We start from the raw sequence: 26,748 nt of genomic DNA on the forward strand, positions 1-26,748 counted from the left end.
GCAACATGAGCTGGAGGAAATTAGATGCCACAAACTTGCTGTGTGAGCTCAGCTTTTCTGACTGACTCTCTGGGCCTCAGTTTCTTAATTTGGAAAACAAGGCTGTGGACAGGCTGAATTTTAATCTTCGCTCCATTTTTATCAGTCTACGCTTCTAAAATAAGTCTTGATAACAGGATATCTGTGTGTTACAAACCCTCTGTGTATCACCTAGCCAAAGGAAGATGAGGCGGAGATAGAGAATTGTCCCCCAGTTGTTCCCTCCTTCCTTGGGAAACGAACTCCTGACTTTTATCTGGGGGTATGGGCACCTAGTATAAAGACTACCTTTCCAGACTCTCTTATATAAGTTGTGGCCTCGGAATTAAGTTCTGGCCAACACAGCCCCAGGACGGTGTGTGAATTCCAGGAAATGTCCTTAAGGGAAACCAGGAAGACCTTCCTCCCTCCTTCCTCCTTCCTGCTGGCAGGAATGTGGGTATGATGGCTGGATCTCCAGCAGCTCTCTTTGGCTACGTAGTGGGACCCATGCTGAAGGTGGCAAAGCAAATCTAGAGAAACATCTAGGCCCTGCCCCTGTGGAGAACTGAACAGCCCTAGATTACAGATTTATTTTTATGTGTGAGAGAACTAAGTTTCTTTTTCATTAAACTTCTATTTTATAAAGCCGCTTATCTTTTTTGTTTTAGACGGTGGATATGGGACTCTTGTCTAGATAAACCTCAAGACAGGAACATTAAAAAGAAGATGCCAGGTTCCCCTTTCAGAATAGAATGCACCCAGGAAACATGTTTGTCCCGCTGTGGCCACACAGATGGCTCAGACTGGGCTTGGGGTGCTGGTGACCAGCTCTGGTTTCCCTGCCAGGGTCCCCGGGTCCTATGCCCAGCGTGATGGTGGCTGTGCCCAGGCCAGGCACAAACAGGCACAGTCTCCCTCACGAAGGAAGGGGCCTAAATCTCTCTCGCCCGACCAGGCTCCTCCCCTTGAACTAGCTCAGGGACAAATCTGACCACCCCTGGCCCGTGGGCTCCCGGTAAAGTGTTGGGGGTGCCCCGGGGGAGTCGGGGCAGACAGGAAGGCCTGAGCAGAGCCCCTCGCCCTGGGCCTGCGTCCTTCTGCGCAGGTGTGCCGGGAGGCGGGGAGGGAGAAACCGATACTCTCAGATTCAGTGCCCGCGGTGTCCTCCCTGCCTGGCCCAGGCCTGGCCTGCGAGAACAACAGGCCCATTCTAGTCGCCTCAGCCGGCCGCTGAAGGCACGCATCGCGGCATCTGGGAACGGCGCCTTTCCCATGGCCCCCAGAACAGGAGAGTCTGCGTTCCTGCTCAGGGAAAGGAGGGACTCCAGGGGCAGGAGAGCAGCACGGCCCCGCTCCGAAGTCCCGATCGGGAAAACCAGGGGCAGCTTGCTGTCTGCTGCAGAGAAGCCCATCACCATGGGGCTCCTCTGAAGGGCGCCCATACTTCCGGACCACAGGCTGGCACCTCCGCTCGCTCACGGAATGTCCCCAGCTCCCAGCGTGGAGCGGATGGGAACGGGAGGCAGTCTGGATGTGGGCACCCCTTCCGCCCCAGCTCCCGGGGTCCCCTGGGAAAGCACTGCTTCTATGGGCCCCAGAGTCCCACACGGAGTGGACGTCGGGCATGCAGGGGCCCGCAGCTCTGACATCTTCTGATTATATCACAGGTCATTTCAAAGATCTCACACTCACACACACACACACACACAATCACTTTCTGGGTGGATATACACACAATTCCACTTGGAGGGATAATGCTCAAAACCTCCTTGTCCCAACATTAAAGAGACCTCTGCCGTGTCTCTGTCCGAGCCACGGGAGGCAGAGAGGCCTCCTGCCTAGAGAGGTGAACCCCACATTGCCGGGGTGGGGGGCAGGCTTCTGTGCTTTCTCTCCCCGGTGTGGCTTCCAGCGCCCGAGTACAGAAACCCCGAGGAACATTCTGTTGAAGCGAATCCCCAAAGTTTCTCAAATTTCACTTGGGAGTTCTTCACCAAGGGAGGACGGCTTTGTCCGCCGGCCACTCAAAGCTTTCTGGCAACGGGAGTTGAGATTCTGCTGGCAAGATACGGTCCTGACCCGGTTCCCAGCTGCCGAAGGCCCGGGAAGAGCACCCACTGGCCAACAGTGCTAGAAGTTTCTGCAGGAAGCCATGGGCGGAGGTTGGCTGACCGCTGCCTGATGGCCCTGAGCTGACCTGCTCCTTGAAGGGTGCGGCGACCCCTCTTCTGCAGAGCCCGCAAGGAGGAAGAAGGCAGACGTATTGTTTGCAGCTCCTCAGGATTCGCTGTAACCAGCTCAGGGTTCCAGAACAGCAGTATTTCGGCATTTCCGCAGCGGCTCGGTCCGCGTGTTCGCCGGGCCTCACAGGGACCAGAAACGCTGCCTTCACACGCCAGCGCCAGGGTCTTGGCTCTCTCGGCAGGTGGTCCGTCCTGGGGTCTGGGGCTTGGCACCTGCAGAGAGAGGGGAGCAGAGTGTTGTTCGAGCCTCCAGAGAGCCCCTGGATCCTTGCTCAGACCGCCCAGAACAGTAGCACGCTGGCCCCAGGGCACGAGAGACCCTGCTGCTGGCGAGGCCAGGGAAGCCGGACCCCTCCAAGAGAGTCCAGAGGTGGGGGGGGGTCCGCTTCTGCCCTGAGGCGGGGGGTGACATGGGACCCGCAGGGTGAGCCGGCAGCCCGTCTCAGGGGGTGAGAGCACAGGAACAGCTGTCTGCCCCATCAGACCTGCACTAGGCAAATCCTGACAAGCCTGGGCCCAGCCACTGGCAGGACGGTGTGGTCCGGAGTCCTCAATCCTGGCCACACAGCTGACATCAGGAAAACCATCTGACCACCTGGGGCTCCCTTTCTTGGTCTGTATAATCTGAGAGAATGCATCCTAAATTCCAAGGTCACTGTGGGATCAAGCGAGATGCCTGACCCGTGGCCAGCCCCCCAGTTGTGCTCTCTGGAAGGCCAGCCCCTGCCACCGTTCACGGAGGGCCCCGTGGGGCTGGTGCAGGCCAGACCACCTGCGCAGGCTCATCTTAGAACCTTTTCTGGACGAGAACCCACAGGCCCACCCCAGTGGCCCCCAGAAACCATGCAAACAGGAAGGCAGAGCCCAGAGCTCTCGTTCCCTCCAGACAGAAATCTCCTCTGACAAAGCGTGGTGCCCACCCTGCCTTCCTCTCCCGAATCAGGCAATGGGCAGCCAACTCCCTGGTCTGCCTCTCGTCCCAGCCTCGTCCCGTGGGCAGAAGAAGGAACTCCTTTGGTCACCAGGTCCTGCCGCAGAGTCCCCAGGGAGAAGGAAGGACCAGGAGACAGGGCAGCCCTCGCACCTTCCAGATTACAGGCACACACAGGAGGAGCCCCAGCTCTGGGGGCCCCGGCAGCTCTGGGCCCTTTCCCAGGACGTTTGAGGTTGCTGTGCTGGGGACCGCGGACACAGGGAGCCCCACCTGGCCTCCTCAGACAGAAGTGCACAGAAGATCCTTTGCTGCTACACACCAGAGCGTCTCCCGGGTTCCCCGTGAAGCAGCCCCTCCAGCGTGAGCTGCCCCCGCCTCTGCAGACACACCCGCCCAGACCTTTCTGGAACGAGCAGGAACACTCCACAAAGAGCAGTCAGTGACATTACAAAGTCACTGTCCGCTTCGTGTCAGGCTCACAGAATGCAGGAGCCCATAGGGTACGAGGCCCCTTCCGGCGCCTGGATTCCCTGGGGGACTCGTGAAAACGCAGGTTCCGACCCAGCAGGTCTGGGGTGTGATTCTGCATTTCTTTTTTTTTTTTTTTAAGATTTTATTTATTTTTGACAGAGAGAGAGAGCACAAGCAGGGGGAACAGCAGAGAAAGAGGGAGAAGCAGACTCCCTGCTGAGCAAGGAGCCCGATGCGGGGCTCGAGACCAGGACCCTGAGATCATGACCCAAGCCGAAGGCAGACACTTAACCATCTGAGCCACCCAGGCACCCCTGATTCTGCATTTCTTTTTTTTTTTTTTTAAGATTTTATTTATTTATTTGAGACAGAGAGAATGAGAGAGAGCACATGAGAGGGGGGAGGGTCAGAGGGAGAAGCAGGCTCCCTGCCGAGCAGGGAGCCCTATGCAGGACTCGATCCTGGGACTCCAGGATCATGACCTGAGCCGAAGGCAGTCGCTTAACCGACTGAGCCACCCAGGCGCCCTGATTCTGCATGTCTAACCAGCTCCCAGGTGAGCTGCTGCTGCCGGGCCGTGGGCCGTGCTCCGGGCAGCAAAGATCCCCTCATTTTACAGATGGGCAAACTGAGGCTCACGGAGCAGAAGACCGTCATCTGTGTGGGTCAGGAGCAGTAAATGGAAATCCAAACCGGCATCTGAGAGGACAATTTCTGTCCGACTCGAACTTGGGGGACACGTGTCACCTCCCCGCCTCCCTGCTTGTTTGGGGAGGAGGGAGGCAGGGCGGGGTGGGGGGAGACGGGGCCCATCTGTTCCTGCCCCCGTTTCAACAGAGGCATGACTTCAAGTCATCATTTGGAGAGTAAACAGGCCTCAGACACCTTTGATGCACCCACAGAGGCTAAAAATTCCTTCCCCAGACAAAACCCCTCCTTCTATACGGGGGGTTCCCTGTGCCTACCGAACCCAAGCCCCTCATCACACACTGAACCGGCTCCCCGGCCTGACGGCATCCACGTCTTTGCCGCTTGTCTCCACACCCCCTGAGCAGGCACCATGTTGGCGCTGGTGGACCAGGAAGGGAAGACCTCCGCCCTCAAAATGGTCCCCGGTCCCATCACCCTACGCCATGGGCACCGAAATCTATACAACGAGCGTGGCCCTCCCCGCACACCAGCTCCTAACGACCCTGCTGGAGCTTCAGCCCTGGAGCAGATAATTCAGCCACAACGACGCCGTTCCGGGCGAGCGGTGCCGGCGACCACGAGTGTCAGCCCCCCTCCCCCCCAGCCCCGTGGGATCACTGCAGCCTCAGCCGCCCACAGAGTGCCTGGCTCCCCACGTCAGAAGCCCCGGGGGTGGGCCGGGCCGTGCTCCCGTGTGCTCACACCTGAGGACAGCGTTCTGCGGCTCAGAAGAGACATTTGCCCGCCGTGAGCTCAGCGTCACCGCGGGAGTGTTGCACAGCGTGCTGGCTAAATGCTCTCACCGTCAGGCTGTCACCAGACCCACCCGAGCTGCGGTGCCGGCTGCGTGGAAGAGCGGTGTGATTGTGGCCCTTCTCTGAATGCTCGCAGCCCCGTCCCCTCGGCTGCCGGCGGGGAGCAGGGCAGCCGCCCCGGGGGGCCGCTGGACGGGATGGAACGAGCCATGCAGGTGTGAAGCGCAGGGACGGAGCCATGGCGCTCCATGAATGATGCCCATCGTCCTCATCCGGGCCCGGCCCCCACTCGCTGCCCGAGGCCGCCGACCCTCATTCTGACTTCCTAGGTGGGATTTTTCGGGAGCCTCTTTCACTGATAAATGGTGAGTATTGGGTCGTCAGTTATGAGGCACCGCTAAACCAGAGATGCTTTCTCGAAAGCTTGACATGGAGGATGACATAGGAACCTCACCCCCTCGGGGCCAGGTTTATGGAGGTGGGGGGCACGCAGCTATGACACATTGGGAGCCGCACGCTGGGCCCTGGGCAGAGGTTGTGCCTGGATACGGTTTGCCCACTGGGGAGGGTACGCAGGGGCTGGGGGGACCCCTTCGGCCCCAGGGGCCCCAGGGGCAGGTGGAGGAAGTCCTCTGACAACAGCTCGGTTCATTGTTTTGTTCCAGGGGGGCCTGGCTGGCCGCTCACAGCGGGTCGGCAGAGCCTCAGAGAGGAGGGGAGGGAGACAAAAGGTAAGAGATGACTTATTTACCCCTCCCGGTACTAAATTACCACTCGTCTGGGGGCGCCATGCTGAGACACGAGCCACGCAGGGACTGGTGAGGGGGGCGGCGGGGGGCTGGGGGAGGGACAGGAAGCACCCAGCGCAGGGAGCAGGTCCCATCTCCATCGCCAGCCGGCTTCCCGCGAACGTCCCCCAGCCCCCCGGCGGGTTTGCACGTGGTCTGCGCCTCCTGGACTTAAATGCTCTCTCTTCCCTGTCCACCTCCCACCTTCAGAAACTTGCCTTTGCTCTGAGTCCATCTCGACCTCCCCCGAGTCTCCGGGGACCTAACATCTTTATCAGTGGCTTCTTCCTCTGCATCCACAGTTTACTGGTCAAACCTTTCTTCAAGCTTCTCCCTTTCTGTCCTTGGAATTTACCAAATGATTCTCCCTGGACACTCGGGCTGCCGGCTCCTTGGGGGTAAGCCCGCTTTGCTTCTCCTGCAGACCGCAGCTGGCAGCCTGGCCCCCAGCGGCCATCCAGCAACACCGGACAGTGAGTGCATGTGTTCGCCAGGGGGCTGCTGAATGAACAAGCAACTTGGCTATTTGCCCGCACTGCATCTTCAGACTCTGTCCGGTGCTCTCTAAAACACCGGGTGGGAGTATGAAAGCAGGAACTGGAGACATTTAAACAAGCTGATAATTTCTATAATTGTAACTTTTTAAAAGTCTTTTAAGTCATTCCCTCAATGGAGAGGGGAAGGATCCCACCACAGGATCAGAAAGGAAGAGGGGATATCTTCTCCCCAGACTCACAGAGTCCAAGGTCGGTGTGAGCGGACTGCAGGCTGCAGCGAGCAAGTGTCCTGGCCTCTCCTTCCCTGCTAAGCCCAGCACTCTCTGGGGGTGGAGGGGGGCAGTGCATACTCTAAAAGGTGACCCAGGTGTCCCTGTGTCCCTACCCCCAGTCCCCAGGCATCAGATGCCCGGCACCTCCAGGCTCACCTATTCACGCAGAAAGTCTGGCCCCTTGTAGGGTTCCTCCTTCCCTCCACCCGCACACATCCATGCGTCAGCCCTCTCACTGTCCATGCGGCCACTGCCCCGGTCACCCCCGCAGAGCTTCACCTCGGCCTTCACCAGCCGAGCCTTTCCCCCCAGGAGGAGAGCCTGCCCCCCGGTGCCTGGCCCACAGGAGCTCCCCACCTCGCCTCCCGCCTCACTGTGAAAGCTGCCCGGAGCCAGAGGGGCCAGCCTCTGTCACATGGCCCCCAGCCACAGCACACGAGGGCTTCTCCAGGATGCCATTCCTCTCCCAGGAGCCTCCCTGCCCTTCCCCGCATCTGGGCTTCAGTCTGGTCTGCTCAGTTCATCACATGGCTCTCTACGTAAGCGAGCCTCATGTGGAGGGAGGGCTCACGTGCCACCCCCACACCCGGCCTTCTCAGCTTCCTTATACATGGGTGGGGGCAAGCCGGTGTGCCCTTCCGAGTCCAACCACCAGGCCGCACACCTTCCAACTGGCTGGATAAGGGGTTATGCCAAGAAACACTTCATCAGCTGTGTTTTTTAGCTGAAAACACTAGCATCAGCAGCTGGCCGGGCATCTCTCCTGGCCTAAGGTTACACCACGTGTGCCGACTTGTTTCCAAGGTTCCCGGGAAATTCCTGCAAAATGTCCCTGGCCTTCTCCTGGTCCCCTCCTGCTAGGGTGCCACCTGCTTTACCCCCCCAGGGTATTGTGATGGCCCTGCTGGCCCATCGTCCACACCAAGGGGGCTCCTGCCTGAGGGGGGTGGGAGGGCTCACTCCCACGAGGAGCTTTGTTTCAAAGAGCCCCTAAATCAGTGCTAAATACAGGCGAGGTGTAGGAGCGCCAAGGAGCGGCGGAGGTGAGGGCGGGCAGGGGCCGGGTCCTGAAGCACCTTCGGGGCAGGAGTTCGGACCTGATCCTGCTGCCTGCCAGGGGCAGATGGGGGGCTGCGCGCAGAGCCAGCCCACGTGTTCTTCACGAAGATGCTGCCGCAGGGCTGGGCCCGCATGCAGCTGGAGGGCTCCGCCGCTGGACTCGAATGAACTCAGCACGCATTTACGAAGTGCCTACTGCATGACAGCTCAGGAGAAGACCCCGCCCGGGGTCGGGTGCAAGCACACAGTCGGGGGGCGGGGACACAGGTGCTGGGGCTAGAGGCAGAATGCAGGATACACGCACACACTCCGTGTGTGTCTAATGCTGCTCAGAGCGATGGAGGAAGTCCGGCAGAGCGGGGGGAAGGAGCTGCCCTTGTATAGGGTGGTCGGGGAGGTGCTGAGAGTGGAGCAGGGACAGGACAGGGGTGTGCTGGGGATAGGCAGGGGGAGCTCGGTGTGGCCACAGAGCGAAAGGAGCCAGGTGCTGGGGCAGAGACGAGGTCACAGGACAGAGGGGACCACACAGCAGGGGTGAGGAGAAGGTGGGGGGCAGTGCCCAGCAGCGAGCACCCGGGGCTGTGACCGGGGAGGCTCAGGCGGGAAGGAGAGATGCGCACGGGGCACACGGTCGAGGCAGGACCCGTTACAGAAACGATGCCCTTCATCACAGCGAGGGCTGCCTGGCTCAGCGCTCCACCAGGTACGCGGTCAGGTGGGACGGACGTGAGGGCAGCAACCAGCAGGTACCTGGGGCGGCGGGTCCTGGTTTACGTGAACGGTGCAGCAAGGCTTGCGCCATCCACATTGCACGCAGCGCCTTCACCACTGACCGCTCAGCCTTCTGGAGCAGCCCTCCAGGCACGGTACATGGGCTGCACGCGCCCAACTTACAGCTGTCGTCCAGATTCTAGTGGCCAGGAGGAAGGGAGGTGAGGTGACAGAGCCTGCCAAGGCCACCCGGTGCATGCCTGGGAGGAAAAGGAGTTCTCAAAACCACAGAGCCCTGGAAAACGCTAACTGCCTTGAAGCCGCACTAACTGTGGTTCTCTTCTGTGTGTTCGAACTGTTTTTGCACCGTGGACCTGCTGCCCCGATGCACCTCCTTCCAGAAGTAAAGGAAGGAAGGGGAGTGGCAGAGAGACTCGCCCCCGAGGCCCTGAGAGCAGGGGGAGCGGACAGCTGAGCTGGACAGGTGTGTGTGCACGTGTGTGTGTGCAGATCACACCACCACCCTGAGGGTTCTGATGCGGTGGACCTGGGGCAGGCCCCGGCCATCCACGTTTGCACACACCCCTGAGCCTGGATGATGCTGATGCGGGCAGTGTGTCAGAGGTGCTGGTCAGGACCCGTGTCTGCACTCAGGACAGGCTCCCCCACTGCATTCAGGCACATGGACGATGAACCAGGGCCTTCCTCCAAACTGGAAACAAGGACCTGTGGGGGCTGAAGAATGCTCCTGTCCCCAGGGCCAGGTCCCCTTAGGAGAGGCAAGGTCCAGACACAGATTTAGAACATGAGGTGATGAATCTGAGTTTTGCCCGATGGGAGAATCTGTCTTAACAACTTGTGGGAGAATGTGCTGCACTCGAATGCAATGAGACAGATGGAGAACTGGATGGGGGCAGGACAAGGAGAATTCCAGAAAGGGCAAAACCAGGCCACGGATTCAGGAGCCCACTGTGGACCTTCAGCAGCTCACTGTTCCTTGGGCAACCCTCTGTCCCTCCCTCGCAGCCCCTGTGGTTCAGGTGGGGCTGACGTGCCACCTTGGCCACCGAGGTAGACATGGGACCCAGCCTGGCCAAGGAATATGCTCTATTCCCTGGCTGCTGGGATCGGTTCAGTGATGGTCACAGGACCCAAGACACAGAACTACTGGGAGGCTGGTCCTCACCCACAGAGGTTGGTAAGCCTGGAATGGCCTGGGGCCATCTTTGTCTCTGTATTGAGAGCGCCTGCCAGAGAATGAAGCTTGCAGAGGAAGGCAGAGCCTACAGATGGAGAGCAGCCATCCTTGAGCACCCAGATCCAGCCCTGCCTGAAGCTAGTGCTCTCCCTGACCTTTTCAATTACATAAGCCAATAATGGCTCTTTTTCATTTAAGCCAATTTGAGTTGCGCTTTCGACAGTTACTTTGGAAACCATCCTGACTGAAAAGGATCCAAAAGGGGAAGGCAAGAGGAAGGTCAGTTTCTTACAGGTGTTTTTGCGCTCACAAAATATCCAGTTTAATCAATGAGGCCTCCTATTACTGTATTGGGAAAGAGACTTCCTTTCTCCAGCTGTCCCAAGTCCCCAAAACATGCGTGTCCCTAGAAAAGTAGCCCACATTAGAAAGAAAGCAAGTCATTGCCACCGCCACGGCCCAAGACTCGTTCCTATAGGACCCGGTAAGGACCATCGTGCCCCGTCCCCACCACAGTCCCTCTGCAGCGGACCAGCCAACACGGGTCATGGCACATTTTGTTTAAGACCCTCCAACGGCTGCTCTCCCCCCTGGCAGGAAGGCGGGACTCCTCACCCAGCCCCGCGCGGCCTCAACTTCATCCCACACAGGTCTCCACCCCCGCTGCGTTGGTCCCGTGGTCCTGTCCTCTGAAGATGCCCAGCTTGTTTCTGCCCTGGGGCCTTCTCATGGGCCACCCCTACGCCTGGGATGCTCGCCCCACCCCATCCATTGGGTATCAGCCTAACGCCTGGTTCTCGGAGGGGCTCCTCCAAACCCCTGCCCTGTGAACAAGGTCCTCTCTCAGTGCCCGGGAGTGCTTTCTCCACTTGCCATAGTTTGTCATCATTTATTTACTTGTGAGTTTGCTCGTCGGCCCTGAGCTTCCTGAAGGGAGGGATGGCCGTTGGCAGGGCTACTTGGAGGGTGGTCGGGGGACCAGCAGCAGCGGCCTCTGGGAGCTTGCTGCCAACAAGGAGCCTTGGCTGAGGCCACAGACAGACCAATGCAGCGATTCTTGGGCACACTGACCTTCTGGTGCCCTGAGACTCCTCCTCAGTCCTCGTTCCCTTCTGCTGCCACCAAGCATCTCCTTCCAGCTCCCTTGCCCGCCAGTGCCCCCGACGGTAACCTGGAGGCCGCCACGCTCCCCACAAAGGAATAGGCCATGACAAGTTCCTCCCAGAGCCAGGGCCCAGAGCGCTGACCTGAGAGCCTGGCTCGGGCGAGCGGCCCCGGGAGCCCCTGGGGGCAGATGCAACACGAGGCCAGTTTGCAGGCACCTGCTGCGTCTGGGAGCGGGGCTGGAATGTGGCGAGCCGGGCCTGGCAGCCGTTCAGACAGCGCGGCCTTCTCGCCGGCTCCCGTTCCCAGGCTCGCACAAACCCCGGAAGGGCAGAGACGGGGAGTGTTTGCACAGCACACAGACTTTCCCCGCTCTTCCCACTGCCCGGCCAGACTGGGGTCGGAAGAGCATGCTTGATTTTGGTTCCAGCTTGGGCCAGAGTCCTCCTTTGATCTGTGGGGGCTTGTGTTCTCTTGGGTTATTTATTTGCAGAAACCACGCTGGGTTCCTATGACTTCAAACACACCTACAGGAAGCAACACCAGGTGGGGGCCCAACCGAGGCTGCTTTACAGCCCCGTGGGCCCCAGGCTCCAGCGGTTACCTGTGCTCCCACGGGCAGGTGTGACTCGCAGCTTAGGGCGATGAACAAAAAGCCCGTGATCTTTGGGAGAAAATGGGCTCTGATAAACCTACCGGGGAGGGGTCCCTAGAAATCAAGGCTCCTGGGAGACCCCAGGGGAGGCTTCCCCGGCCTCTGCTTTCTCTCCGTGAAGGGAGACCCAGGGGAACGCGTACGTCAGTGCCGACTCACAACGAGGTCCCGCATGAGGGATGGGACGGAGGTGCGGAAGTATGGTGGCACTTGCTTGGAGAAGCTCGCCAACCGGCCCTGAGGTCTGGGGGCCCTGCTTCACCACTAGGGGACCCCAGGGCTCCACATAATTGCTTGTCCCCCTGCAACACTCCCAACATTTTACCAGGCTATTTTCCAAACATACAGCCACGTGGAGGGAAGTTTGCTGCGACCACCCACATACCCACGACCGAGAGGCTACCAGTAACATCTCACCATATTTACTGTATCACGTAAGTACGCATCCATCCATCCATACCTCTATCCATCCATCCAGAAAGCAACCTTAGCTTTTGGATGCATTTCAGAGTAAACTGTGAGCACCAGCACGCTCTGCCTAAATACTTCGGTATGCCTGTTATTAACTAGAGCTCAATATTCATTTAAATTTTTCAAAATCTTTTTTTTTTAAGATTCATTTATTTATCTTAGAGGGAGAGAGAAAGAGTGTACGAGCAGGAGGGGCAAAGGGAGAGGGAGAGAGAATCTCAAGCAGACTCCATACTGAGCATGAAGCCCGACACGGGGCTCGATCCCACGACCCTGAGATCATGACCTGAGCCAAAACCAAGAGTCAGACGCTTAACCAATTGAGCCCCCCAGGCGCCCCTGAACTCTTTTTAGGTAAAATCTGTATCTAATGAAATGCACAAACCCTAAGTGTGTATTTGCTGAGCTTTGGAAAATGCTTGTACCTGTGTGACCCAAGCCCCGATCAAGGTGGAACATTATCATCCCAGAAAGTTCCCTCACATCCCTTCCCAGTCAACTCCCTCTTGTGAGGCTCAACAATTGTTCCATCCAAACTGTACCATAGATTCGTTTCACCTGCTGTGGAACTTTGTATAAACAGAATTACCCAGAATGTAGTCCCGTGCGAGGCTTCTTTCCCTCAGCACGTTTCTGAGATGCGTCCATGTTCTTGTGTGTATCCGCAGTCCACGTGTTATAACTGGGGAGTGGTCCCCAGTTGCACAAATGTGCCATCCTGCACAGCTGCTTTCATCTGCCTGCCCTGGGGAACCCCACATGGAGTGCGGTTTGGGGGGACGTGGGCAGACAAAGCTGTGTTTGTTGCTGTCCTCAAACCCAACCATGCTCGGGGGGCAGGTGTCCTTGGGTCAAATGCCACCTTGGCCTCTTAGCCCTTGTGCGAAGCTGGGCAAGTCCTGGTACCTCTCCGTTCTCCAGCTTCCTTGATGGCAAGACGCCGGTGACGGCGGACCCTTCCTCAGATGGCCACTGCGGACAGAAATGTGAGTGGCAGCGCACCTGTGTCCGGACAGTCACTGCACGTTGGGGAGGGGGCGCTTCGGTTTTAATAGATGTGAATTTGAGCCCCACACATGCCACTAAGTGGTTCTGCAATTCTGGGAAATTCCCGTAGGTTCTTACTAACATAGGAGTAGCTTCATAACATTTGATGCTGTCATCTCGCGGATTTATTTTTCCTGTGTTTCCCCTTTCCCCCCAACTTTGTAGACTCACCCCTTCAACATTTCAGGCTACACTCCTCTCCGGCACCTAAGGCTGTTAGTCTCTTCTGCCTAATGGAGGTTTTGAGAAAATTTTATTTATTTATTTATTTTTTTAATTTAAATTGTGTTAGTTAACACACAGCGCAATACTGATTTCTTTGAGTTTTAAAAGACAACGTATACAAAGTGCTTCGGAAAGCACGGGTATGCAGTCGGCACTCCGTAAAAGTGACCACCCATCACTAGCTGTATACCCTCTGGAAGGGCAGTTGCTGGAAACTGCGCATGCTCCCCAGAGACGGGCTGCCCCGAGGGGTCAGGACCTCAAGACTCCCGCCCCCCGATGGTACTGAGAGCGGACTTCCAGAGGAGAGACTGCAGAGGGCCTGCAGGGTCCCCCGCGGCCTCAGCCTGGTCCCCGGGGCCGCTGCCGACGTGTACGTCACCCGCAGAGCAGTGGCCAGCAGCACCCAGAGCCCCCGCCTCGGGCCCTGGCCTCCTCTGCTGAGCTGAGCGGCAGCCCGGGACGCTGGCCGATGTCCAGCCCAAGTTGGCTGTGTTGCCTAAGATCTTCCAGAGGCTTCAGCTGGAAAAAGTTAGTCCTTGCTTTTCACCATAAAATGGGAGCAAGCGGTCCTGGCTAAGGGAGGAGGCAGTCCTGTCAGCTCAGGGCAGGCCCCACGGGCATCCCGAGGGCCCGCAGGGGCCGGATGGTGCCTGGCTGGGACCTGACTTCAGCTTCTTCCGGCCTCTGAGTCTCTGTGTGTCCCTAGTCTTGTATTTCCAGCACCTTGGAGCAGGGATGGGCCGTGAAAACCATCGAACCCATGGCTTGCCCAGGGCCTCACACTGAAGATTCAAAGTTGGGTCCCAGTTCAACTCAATGTACATACATCATGTATTGAGTTGGAAATAGGAAATTATCAGTATTCAACCACTTTGATCTACCAAAAATGGCAGTTTCATACAATTCAATCTATCCAGGCCCTCTTAAGTGGACACTGCTGTCCTTGAGTCTGGGGGGGGGGGGGGGGGGGGGGTGTACAGAGACAAGGAGACAGTGCTCGCCCTTATGGCTGATACTGGTGTTTATGATCTACGTTCCGTGTGGCCATCTCTTTCCTGAATAGTCCTACCTCTTGCTATGAGATCCATGCCACTTGAATTGGGTCAAGCACCTTCTCAGGGTTGCAAAGACCCCTATATTCTGAGGCTTCCCAAACCTCTGCTGTGAGCCAAGGTCTTGACTCTGTGCTCCAGACCCTGGGACCGACCTGCCCTTTCTCAGGATGGCACTCCTGGAACCATGTTTGTTCGGCAGGACTCCTGACTCAGCCAACGGATTGGACCAGTGGGTACAACTGACCAAAACTAGGCTGATGCTTTTTCTCCCGGTTCCAGTCCTTTCGTATGGCCTGGCTTTATACCTGCCTCTGATTCTAGGAGACACCCCCTGGGTCCTTATAATAAATCCAACCTCATGCTCTTTTTTTTTTTTTTATCTTGCTAAATTGAACTCAGACTTGGGTTCTGTTACTTGCAACCAAAAAAGTCATAGTTCTTCAACCCATAAAGGAGTGACCTCGCCTTTGTCTCTGAAGATCTTAAATGGGCATTGGAACTTACAGACACGTGTTTTTCTGTGTAGATTTCTACCCTATTCTCAGTGGCTCTCTCATGTGGCTACAGTCCCATCTATCATGGCCAGGACTCTGTGAGGACAGAGGATGTGATGTCCCCAACTCACTCCGTATCCCAGGGCTGGACAGGAGTGAGCAGAATGGGCTCATGAAGGACTCGTAAAGATGGCGCCATGAGTGTGTGCCTTGGGGGCATTTGCTCCTCAAATCTTTAGGTACCTATTAGCAGCTGCTCTCGTGTGTTTACAATTCAATTCATGTTGGAACAAAGACAGCCGAAAATCAAATAAACAGCTTCCAGACACTCAGCACGGCACACACTTTGTCTTCCCCTTCGGTATTGGAAATGAGATACGCCCCACCTTGTTTGGCTGTCCTCCGGGGTCCTGGCATAAAAGGGAGAAAGGGAGAGGGTGAGAATATCCCTCAAAGTATGTTGTGACATGAAGGCAGAGGGGTAAAGCCCTTCTTTGAGTGGGGACAAAAGGTTGTGTTTTTTTTTTTTAAACATGTTTCTGTATAAAGGAAGACGATGCCAGAGGAAATGTTTGCAAACTGGGTCAGAACGTTTCCCATGCCATAAAAACAGATTGCTGTCCTCAATACCAAACTAATACCATTGCTGCTCTTAGTTATTATTTAGAGCTCTCCAATTTCCAAAAACACGTTGAAAGTAACCACTGATTCCCGGAAGATTCCGAGTTGAAATGACACACATTGAGGGCCTTCTAGGTCCCAGGCATCGGGTGATTCACTTATGATCTGGTTTGTCCCTCACTGTAGCCCAGAGATTAAGGGATTTGTCCGAATTCACATAATCAGTAAGTAATATGTCTCTTCTGGGGTCCAAACCATCAGACTTTCAAGCCATTGCATTTTTTTTCTAGCTGCTTTGCTATTCTCAGAAACTAGTAGTCCCTTGGCTGGATCGCAGTGAACTCTCAGATAAGTGCCCTTTCCTGCCCAGCAAACTCGGCCCCCTCCCTTTCTAAAGCTCATGACCCCGTTTGCCCACGCGGAAGCTATGATGTCTACCTCCTCATCTTCTCTCCAGTCGTGGACTCAAGCACAACCCCTATGTTGCCCTGCTGGACATTCATGCCAGACATTCAAGCCTGACCAGTCTTCTGTCTCCCGTCTCTCCCTCCTTCTGACCCGTCCCCTACATTGCTGCCCATAACCTTGCTCTCAGATCTTGTACTCCACACCTTTCCAAAACCCTTGAAACCCTTGAAATCTTGTGAGGTCCTATGTGAAGTGGCCCTTAGCTGCCTACCCAATCTCACCTCTTGCCACTCTCCAACCCAACACTACCTGCTATGCTCAGGCCTCCCAGACCACCAGAAGACCGCCCCACAGGCCCCATGCACTCCCATTGTTTTCCCCTTTCCTCATGCCACTCTTTCTGCCTAGAAGGCTCTTTTCCAGCATCACTGGCCAAGAGAAACCCTGCCACCCATCCAGGACGACTTACAAGATTCCTCTTCCCAGAGCCTTTATTGGCTTTCCAAGAGGAATTAATCCCTGCTTTCTTCCTCATTTCCCTTCTCTGTTGAACGCTTGTCCTTGTGCGTTATTATTACTGTCAAAGACTGTTACATGTTTCTCCCACTAGAATGTGAGCTTCAAGAGGGCAGCGAACATTACGGTCTTCACCTCTGTGTCCGTGGTCCAAGATCCAGCACAGAGGAGGGATTCAGTGAATGCTTGTTGGATGAATAACAGAATCGATGCACCAACAAATCAATGGACAAATGACTTCCCTTAGCTTTAAAAGGAACCTCAGCCAGAGACAGAGTAATCATCCTGCTGGTCACGGGCCCGACTCCCTGTCTCCTGGCCCTGCCCTGTTCCTGCCTGGTCCTGCTGTGGAGGAGTGTGGACCCCAAAAGGGTCTGCCCACCTCCTCTCTTCTAGGATCTGGCCCTCCTGTTCCCATGCAGTCACAATGGGGCCTCCCACGTGGGTCAGCGCCCCTCCAGGCAGGCTGAGCCAACTGGTCCACAGAACACCTGCTCCAGTCCCACGATGAGCCCCTCCCCTGGGGTTTCAGACTGGGGGCCAGAGACGGAGTTTGAGGACCGTCTTATTGCTGCAGTGAGTGTTTTCCTATAAGGCAGCAGCCCCATCCACTTCCCTGTTCCCTGTAGGTCCACCCTGGGAGATCCAAAAGCCAATGAGGAGAGAGGAGCAGAGGGAAACAGAGTCAGGGAGGGAAAGTCTTGACCATCTCTGAGCCCCGCTCTCAGCTACCCTGAGGTCGGATCCCCCACTACTCCTTTTACAATCTGTCTTTCCATCCTACCCAGCGTTCACTGAGCCCTCGCCCTCTGCTTTTGACTGGAGTGATTTGGGGTTGGGTTTCTGTCACTGGCAACCCTAGAGTTCTGAGAAGCAGACAGACCTGGAGTCACATTGGGCTGGCCTCCTATTCGCTGAGGCCCTGTGCCGTGGATCCCCACCCAGCCCTCCTGGCACGGCCGTGCTCCACAAAGTCCCTGACAACGTGGCTCCTCCTCACCCCACCCTTAGGGCCTGTCTTCCAGGAGGAGTGAAAAGGACACACCAATAAGAAAGCTGTCACCCACCCCGTTTCCGTCAACCAGCCACTTGTCCAATTCCTGCCGAAGCTTCCCCGGCGCCTCCAGCCTCGCCTGGCCCACTGACCCTGACGAGGCTACGCTGTTCCACCCCCTGCCTGGGCAACCACCACAGCTCCCTCTCTCTCCAGCCCGCCCCGCCAAGGACGTCTTCCCCGAACACATAGCCGCTGTATTCAGTCTGCTCGAAAGCCCCCAGAGCCGCCCCCTCCCCACGGCCACGGCCTACCCGCTTTGGAAGGCTCAGTACAGTGTGCTCCCTGCCTAACTCATCGCTCCCTGTGCCCATTAACTTGCAACGTCGTGCGCCACACACGGTCTCCCAGGTGACCCTTGGCCATTTCTGCCTGTGTCTCTGCTCACCCAGTGCCCCTGCCTGGGAGTCTCACACCCGCTCATGGATTGTGCTTAATTCTCCATATTTCCATTCTGCCTCACTTTTGAGAGCTTCTCCAATTATGCTCATCAACACTTTGCTTCTTGATACATTTTCTTGCTCCCCCTCTCTCTGTCCCTCCCTGTTGCCCACTCCACTTACCCAAACGTGACTTTCAAATTAAGAGAAGCCTTACGTGTCCTCTGTAAACCTGTCCTCCACCCCATACCTGTAGCGTGTGCGGACACTGAAGCCAGGACTGGCCCACAGTCTCCTGGGCCCCTGGCAGAGCTGGTTGTGTGAAGGGGTGAGCAGGAAGGAGGAGGCCAGGATGACTCAGGGCTTTGTGGCTGGGGTGGAGGGGGGCCCCAGGCCAAGGGAATGGTGAGCAGATTTCCCAGCTGGCTGCATGCCCTGCTGAATTTGAGATGCTGTTGGCAGCCACGCTGTGCAGTAGGCAGTCACGTGGGTGGGTTCGGAGATCAGGAGGGAGATGTGGGTTGTAGACACGGTTTACAGAGGGCCCTGAAGCCATGGGGGAGGGGGTCTGAACCCATCAGGGGACATGCGAGCTGTGAGAGGTCGAGGCCAGACCCTGGGAGCACGGAGCAGACATATGGGCTGACCCTGCCCAGTGCACTTGGGCCCCTCTCAGGGGGCTGCACCCTCATTGTAGGGCTGCTTCTGGGGAGAGCGTCCCGCACCCCGTCCCTCCACCGAGGCTCCCCTTCCCTTCCATGTGCAGGCTGCACCCTCTGGGCCAGCAAAGCTGTCGGAGCATTTGAAGTCCCCGCCTGATGCATGTGGGGCTGGCGGTCCAGCCGCCAGCATCTGGCTGCCAGCCAGACCCACCACCTGCTCGGGCAGGTGCCCCACCTTTCCCTGCCACCAGCAGCTGCCAGCGCGGCCTCTGCCCCCACAGGCTCCCGGCTGCCCGGGCTCTCCGAGGATTCGCCCTCCCGAGGAACAGAGAGAGGCGGGTTCCTTCCCTTCCTGCTGATACTTGCTGGAAGATAACCCCGGAGAGATTCTCCAGGAACAGGGCAATGTGAGCTCAAGTTCCTCTCTCTCCCTAGAAGTGCCAGCCACGGCGTGAGTGTGGACCAGAGCGAAGGGCCCCGTGGGCTCCGGTCTTGGCACGCTGACGCTCTGCCTTCCCCACCAGCTGTTCCAGAGCCAACAGGCCTGTAAATGTGTTACGAGGTGTGGAGCAGGTTGTGTGAGGCCAACCCAAGGGGTCAGAGCAAGAGGCAGGGGCCACTGAGGGGCGGCGGTCCTGGGCCCAAATCTCTCATCGGCCCTTTCCCAGAACCATGGGGCACGAGAGGTTCCTGCCTAAGGAAGGGGCTGCTGGGGGCCCGGGGGCACGGCCGGAGTACAAGCATCCCCACCTCAGCCCTCCCCGACCTTGCAGCATCCTACAGGGCTCTTTCTCCGGTTGTTGTGTTTTTCTTCAGACTTTCCAGTAAATAATTCACTTTCTGTTTTTGTTTTTTTTCCCCTCTGGGCCATCTCCTTCTTAACGGTCTGAAGATCATCCTTGCTCAACCTGCCATGTTGGGAGCACAGCCCTGTGGCCCACTCTTGAGGATAAAGTCCCCCTTGTCCTGTTGGAGGTGTTGGAGGAGAGGGCACACGCTCAAGAGCTGTGCACCGTGGCGTCTCCACCTCACTGAAAACCAGGGAGGGGGCCCCAGGATGAGCACGTGCCTCCGCAGGTCACCGTCCATGCCCGCTGCCCCCATGCCCTCTGGGCTGGGGGGCGGGCTGACGGGCACCTGCTACGGGGCACCTACTATGGAGCTGGTGGTCACCTGCCTCAGCATCGCATAGCTCTGTAACATCCTGAACTAGCCCGTGGCTTTGCCGAGCTGGGAGGGGGGCTCAGAATGGGGCTCTGAGCCTGCAGGGGGAGGACCTGTCTTCTTGGGAGCATTGCTGGCCACCACCTTTGGTGACCAGGATCATCACACGGCCACAGAGCTGCCAACCAAAGACACTTGCCAGAGAGGAGGGGAGAGATATCTGATGCTGAGGGTCCTAGTCCCGGGGCGCAGGGCGTGAAGGGCCTAATCAGCAGCCCATGGTGAACTCCTCGGTGCCCTCCCTGCACGAAGGGGTCCTGAGCTGCTGCCGGGGACCCTGCAAGCCTGCTGTTGGCTCACACTGGCTTCATGGATAGTTTTCATTCCCATGGAGCCTGAAGTTCACGAGCCACTGGGTCCCCAAAGCTACCTAAAAACCACCTAGGCCATTTAAGAGTTATGAGCCCTTTAAGAATTTAAGAATTCATGAGCTCTTTCCTGGAGATTTTGATTCTGTACATTTGGGCTCGGACCCAGGAATGGATCTTTCTAGAAATGGCCTCGGGGCTCCTGATCCGCCGCCAGCAAAGGGAAACTACCTGCAGCCCCCAAGTCTGTGACCAGAACGACCCCGCTTGCTAGGCTTTAACATTTGTGGCCAAGTTCCTGATCCAAGAAATAGGGCTTCGCACTAATGCTCGGGCACTTTCCTTTTCCTTCCAGCCACTGGGTTCTTCCAGATTTCCAGCGTGCCACCCAAACCCTTCCCCGGCCAGTGGCCTCGGAGCCTCCGACCGGCAAGCTTCTCTCACTTCCGTCCGAGTCTCTGGAAAAAGAAACGAGCTGGTTTCCAAGCTGCTGCTTGTCACCAAGCAGTGACACAGCCCCGCGTCTGCTCACGTGCAGCCAGGACAGCGTCAGGAGGCCTTCAGCTCCCTGCCTGGAGCATAGCACGTGCTCAAGAAACGTTAGCCCTCGTGTTGGTTGTCGTCATCACGCATTTGCCACAACTGTTGGTCTCAGAATCCACGAGCACCCCCACTCCAAGATGAGGGGGGACACATCCTGGTTGCACATTGACTCCATCGGCCCCGACGGCCAAGCCCACAGACAGCTGCCCGTAGGGCCCATGTAGGGTGAGGCACCGCGCAGAGCCGTCCGCCCCACAGTCAAGGCACAGCTAGCCTGAAGTCTGGCGCTCCCATCGCCCGCTGCTGGTGGGAACGTAAAACGGCGCAGCGGCTTTGGAAACCAGTCTCAGCTGGTTGATCACAGACTTACCGGAGGACCCAGCCATCCCACGCCGTGGTATATGTAGGCCCAAGGGAAATGAAGACATGTCCACACACAGACAACACGCGCGTGCACAGAAGCACTATTTGTGACCGCCCAAAAGTGAAACAATGCGGACGTCCCCCCAGCTGATGAACGTCTACACCAAATGTGGCGGATCCACACCACGGACCATCATTCAGCCGTGAAACGAAGGGAAGCACTAGGACCTGCCACACAACGGATGAAGCCTGAAGACATGATGCTCCGGGAAGGCTCCTGGGTGTCCTGCTGGTGCCCTGTGATACAGTGTGGCAGGTGCAGACGGGGCAAGTCCGTGCAGACAGGAAGCAGACTCACGGTTGTCGGGGGGGGGCGGGGGGCGGGAGAACGGAGGGACTGCTAAGGGAGGGGGTGTCTGGTGTCTGGGGCGACGACACGGTCTAAACTAGGGAGTGGTGGTGACGGTGCTTGCACAACTCTGTGTATGTGCTAAAACGTACGTTGTAAAAGAATAGGTTTTATGGTATGCAAATTAAATCTCAAGCTGTTAGGGAAAAAAAAAGCCCTGGGCACTGTCCCTTGCTCTCCATGGGCCATTGGACAAGTCACTTAGCCAATATAAAATGTAAAACGCCCTGGATGGGAGAGTGCTTGAAGTCAGGTGACACCTTGCGAGCACGCAATAAACCATCATTACCATGATCAGTTATTATAGTCCTAAGAGTAGTAAGTCGAAGCCAGGTTCTGTCCAAATGGATTATGTGCGGGATCACAGCCCTGCCAACAGCACCATCCGGGGAAGGGCCACGCTTCGGTTCACGGGTGCAGAGGGAGGGGATGCTCAGAAAGATGCACGTGTCCCACACCTAAGAACTAGCTGGATCAAGATTCAAATCTTGATTTGTCTCCCTCCAAAGTCTATCATTCATTCATTCAATGGTCCAGCACTGAGCCAGGCACTGGGGAATCGGCAGTCAACAAATCCGCTGTGCTCCCCACCTTCTTGAAGTTTACAATCTACCGGGACACCGACGCGTACCAGTCATAAACCAGATGCAGGATTACAAGCGATACCACGAGTTATGTGACGTGAGAATGTGAGATTCTAGGAGAGTATAACAGGGGGAGTCAATGCAGGCTGGGCAGGGGCAGGCTAGAAATGCTTCGGGATATTCAGATGGCTGCAAGATGCGTGTGACATGCCCAGGGTAAGAGGGAGGAGCGCTCCCGGCTGGCGGGGTGACTCGGTGAGCACACACACATGTAGGTCACACACCCACCATGAGCTTATAGGTGTGGGGAAGGTGTCCAGCCAGAAACTCCAGAAACTCGCTGGGACCGATGCAGCAACCGGGTTGGATAAGCTGCTCTACGACTGTCCTTTCTGTCTGTCCTTCCCTCTTCCACCTGCTCTGGCCCAAAGTGCGTGCATGAGCATTTAGACTGATGTGGGCGGGAAAGGAAGCACCTGTCCCTCATCCTACAGGAGAAGTTTCTGGGTGGAGTGGGTGTAGCAGAGGGCACGCCCGCTGAGGATGGAGTCATGCCGAGGTGTAGCCGGGGTGCGTTGGGGAGCTCACCCAGCTCTGCATGGGGAAGGCGGGAGGGGCGGGCCCTGGAATGTCTGCTGGGGGCCACAGAGGTCAGGTGCCTCCGCGTGAGATTCCAGGATCCCAGCCCTCTTTCTCCCATTCTCCTGGTCTAATCCAGCTGCCTGGTGACTTGATCTGCCACAGACAGGACTTTCTAGCTCGCTTATGGCCCGCCTGCCCCCATGCCGAGCCCCAGCCAGAGTCACCGTGGAACTGTTAAAGGTTGGGATGAGCGTAGTCCCGGGCCCACTGACCATGCTCTGTTCATGGGAATGTCACGCTCAAACACCTGTCTTTCCTGGACAGTGACCAGGGGATGAGTCGAGAGGACACCAGAAAACCAGGACAAAGAGGGGTGAAGATAGGCATTCCCATTTGACTCCCTACGTGTCACTGATAGGGTTTCTTTAATGCCACATAACACAATAGCTACTTAATATATTTCTTAAGAGTATTCTTCTTCAAATATTAGCTTCATCCTCCAATACATAATTGTCAAATCACTGGTTATTACCAAAAAATGTTAAGCATATGCATATATTACTTTAAAACCATTTCACAAATTGTTCATATTTAGGGAAGCTCTGGGCCAGTTGACTTGGAGGTTCTTCTAGCGCTTAAAGAAGAAGCAAGTACAGGGCAAGGTGTGTGCTGGGCTCTGGGGCTCTGGGGCTGCCCTGCCCCCGAGGACAGCTGGGTCTGGGGCCACCCCAGCCCAGCCTCACTTAGCTCCGGCTCCTCCCCCAGCCTCTCTGTGCTTCTGGGTCATCTCCATCATCCTGCGCTACCCACCATCCCCGGGCATGTTCCCTGGGGGTGGTGGGCCCTGAAGGGGAGGTGGGGACACGGGAAGTGAGGGGCAGCCCCATGTGGCCCGGGCGCCAGCCGGCTGTGGAACAGTTGCTCAGGTCCGACCGGCTGAAGGAGCCCCAAGTAAAAGGAGCAGACATTCCTCTTTGGGCTGCCTCAGCCCTGAGTCATCCGGGGGTGGCCACCCAGAAATCCCAGAGAGCACAGGGCAGGACAGAGCAGTCACCTGGCTGACCGTGCACGAGGGTCCACAGCTGTTCCCCCACCGGCCCCCTCGTCCCAGCATTCAGCTTGATTTAACAGCCCCTGCTTCTGGCCGGAGCTTCGCTGGCTCTTCGCCCCGGGCCACATGGAGCCACCAGGCTGGGGCACAGGCAGCCGCAGGAAGGAGCAGACAGAGGTGGAGGGGGGCACACACGCAGGAAGTCCACGCCTACCGACCAGCTGCTCCTGGGGCTGGGGCGTGAGTGCCAGCGAGGCTGGCGGAGTGGTTGCAGGGCGGGGAGCCTGGGTGTCCTGCTTGCCTGCAAGGTGAGTGTGCCAGGCCGGCTTCCCCCAGGGCAGACCCCGTGGAGAGTCGGCAATCTGGGACTGAGGGGCAGCTAGACAAAGACCGGGCTGTGTTCTCACCTGCTCTGTCCCTGATTCACTGGGAGGCCTTGGGCAATGGCGCCTCCCTGCCTCAGTTTCCCCACCCAGAAAGTAGGGGGGGGCCTCCTACCTTCCCAGGTGCCACGCCACCACGCTCCCAGCTTTCTCCTTAGTGAGCGGCAGGCCTCGCTCCTGACGCCAGGCCAGGCCGCTGGCTGAGCGAGCACCCAAGGGGAGAGTTTCCGCAGGATCTCATCAACACCCAGCCTTCCTACCTGTGCGCCGGCAGGGCCCGCCCGCACCCCAGCCCAGACCGGGCGTCCCACTCGGCCAGTTGTCTGTGCGCAGTCGATCAGGGTCCACACGAGGGCAGGCATTCTTACTGGTAAATCCAAAGCAGCTAAGCAGTGCCAGCCTCATGGTAGGTGCTCAATAAATGGTATTTGGACAAGTGCATGAACACATGGGTAGGAGGGGGGCTCTCGAGTCAGGCTCGCTCTACTCGCTAGCTGCAGGACCTGGGACCAGTCGGTCACCTAACGTTTCCGACCCTCAATACATTCGCCTGAACAGTGCGGACCATCACGGCACCCACCCTCGCAGGGCCATCATGAAGATTCAGTAGAGACATTTCGTGTGTGTCTGGCGCATAGTAGGTAATCTATTATCACTTACAGGACGGCTCTACCTAATGTCCAGCCAACATCTCGACGGTCATTTTGCACCGTCTAGTCCCACTAGCAAAGCTTCCTGCGCTCGCTCGCAGCTGGGGGCATCCACCTATCACCTACTGGGACTGGGGGCTCCCCCTGGCTCTTGCCATGCCGGGAATCTGGCCTCCCCGGCCCCCCTTATGCCACATCCTTCCCACCCTGGCTTTACGGTTCTCATGGATCCATCTGTCCCCGTTCCTGTCTCCACACCCCGGACTCCCCTCAGGCCTCACCCTGAGGTCACCCCGCCCCGGCCCCCCAGCACCGCGGGCTTCCCTGCGCCCCACCCTTGCTGCAATCCGCCGCCCTCCCTGGCTAGCGGCGCCTCGAGAACGCAGAACGAGTCTTGGTGTCCGGTAAATGTTTGCTGACTGATGAATCAGTAAACGCATGAGACCAGAGGAAAGGTCTGGGTGGGAGGCCACTGTGTGCATAATTCATTAACCATCTGCCATGGTTTTGTTTAAAAGAGAAATGGAAATAACATCTCTAAAGCAGGTACAGATGGAATCCAACTTGCTTCTGCTCCAAGGATGGGTCTAGAAGTCGGTTGTTGAGGGCTGCTGTTAGAAATGCCATTCAGGGCTAAAATGAACAAGTCAGGAAACGACAGATGTTGGCGGGGATGCGGAGAAAGGGGGACCCTCCTACACTGTTGGTGGGAATGCAAGCTGGTGCAGCCACTCTGGAGAACAGTATGGAGGTTCCTCAAAAAGTTGAAAATAGAGCTACCATATGATCCAGCAATTGCACTACTGGGTATTTACCCCAAAGATACAAATGTAGGGATCCAAAGGGGTACGTGCACCCCGATGTTTATAGCAGCAATGTCCACAATAGCCAAACTGTGGAAAGAGCCAAGATGTCCATCGACAGATGAATGGATAAAGAAGAGGTGGTATATATATACAATGGAATATTATGCAGCCATCAAAAGGAATGAGATCTTGCCATTTGCAACGACGTGGATGGAACTGGAGGGTATTATGCTGAGCGAAATAAGTCAAACAGAGAAAGACATGTATCATATGACCTCACTGATATGAGGAATTCTTAATCGCAGGAAACAAACTGAGGGTTGCTGGAGTGGGGGGTGGGGTGGGAAGGATGGGGTGACTGGGTGATAGACACTGGGGAGGGTATGTGCTCTGGTAATGCTGTGAATTGTGCAAGACTGTTGAATCTCAGATCTGTACCTCTGAAACAAATAATGCAATATATGTTAAGAAAAAAAAGAAGATAGCAGAAGGGGAAGAATGAAGGGGGGGAATCGGAGCGGGAGACGAACCATGAGAGACGATGGACTCTGAAAAACAAACAGGGTTCTAGAGGGGAGGGGGGTGGGAGGATGGGTTAGCCTGGTGATGGGTATTGAGCAGGGCACGTTCTGCATGGAGCACTGGGTGTTATGCACAAACAATGAATCATGGAACACTACATCAAAAACTAATGATGTATGGGGATTAACATAACAATAAAAAAAAGAAATGCCATTCAGGAGGAGATGGGGATCAATTGCAACTACTGATCAGCTCTCACTATTCGCCAGGTACTGTGCTAGGTACTCACTAGGCATTCTCGGATTCCATCTCCTCCAGGAAGGAATTACTATCCCCATTTTACAGATGACACAGGACAGTCGCAGGAAGACTGGGTAACTGTCGCAAGGTCATGTGGCTCGTGTGGGGGCGGGGAGTCGTGAGTTGAACCCAGGTCTGTCTGATCCTAAGGCGTGTGCTTTCCCCCCATGCTGTGCTGCCATTCATTCTCCCCGATATGGCCAAGTGCTCTCCTTGGGCAACGACTAGCCTCCCCGCCCTGTCACTGGCCCCAGAAGCTCCCAGAGAGAGGGCTCTGGGGGCCCACAGCACCTGAGAGGGAGGAAGCCGAGGACAGAGAAGGCAAGGGGCGGGAAGAAGAGCCTCCTCGTGGGCAGACCTCATGAGCTAAACCAGCAGAATGACGTCAGGCCAAGTGCAACTGGAAATGCCTGAGAGGGCAATGGGGTCCAGGTTCTGGAAGTCCTACCCCACTCCTCCTGCCTGGATATCAGCACCAAGGTGGTGGACAAGAACCAAAGCGAACTGAAGCAATTCCTGCCCTTTTTAGGGAGTGGGGAGAGGATTATGCCCTTCTTGGCTGTGGGGCCCCTCCTGGAACCTTCTCTCCAGCCCACCTCCACCCCATCGCTGGCGCGGGGGACCTTTGCTCAGTGGGCTGAGGATCCTGAAGGCCGGGAGGAGAGGTTACAAATTTGCAGCCTAGAAAC

At 56.8% G+C, this 26,748-nt stretch overlaps 1 protein-coding gene across 1 annotated transcript in view; it reads right to left on the minus strand.

The window, feature by feature from the left end:
* LOC110572399 (cell migration inducing hyaluronidase 1) overlaps positions 1–26,748 on the minus strand; it is a 141,079-nt gene that overhangs the window by 64,774 nt on the left and 49,557 nt on the right. The window lies entirely within an intron of this gene.

This window comes from Neomonachus schauinslandi, chromosome 9 (assembly GCF_002201575.2).
Source record: "Neomonachus schauinslandi chromosome 9, ASM220157v2, whole genome shotgun sequence".
In the NCBI taxonomy this organism is placed as follows: Eukaryota; Metazoa; Chordata; class Mammalia; order Carnivora; family Phocidae; genus Neomonachus; species Neomonachus schauinslandi.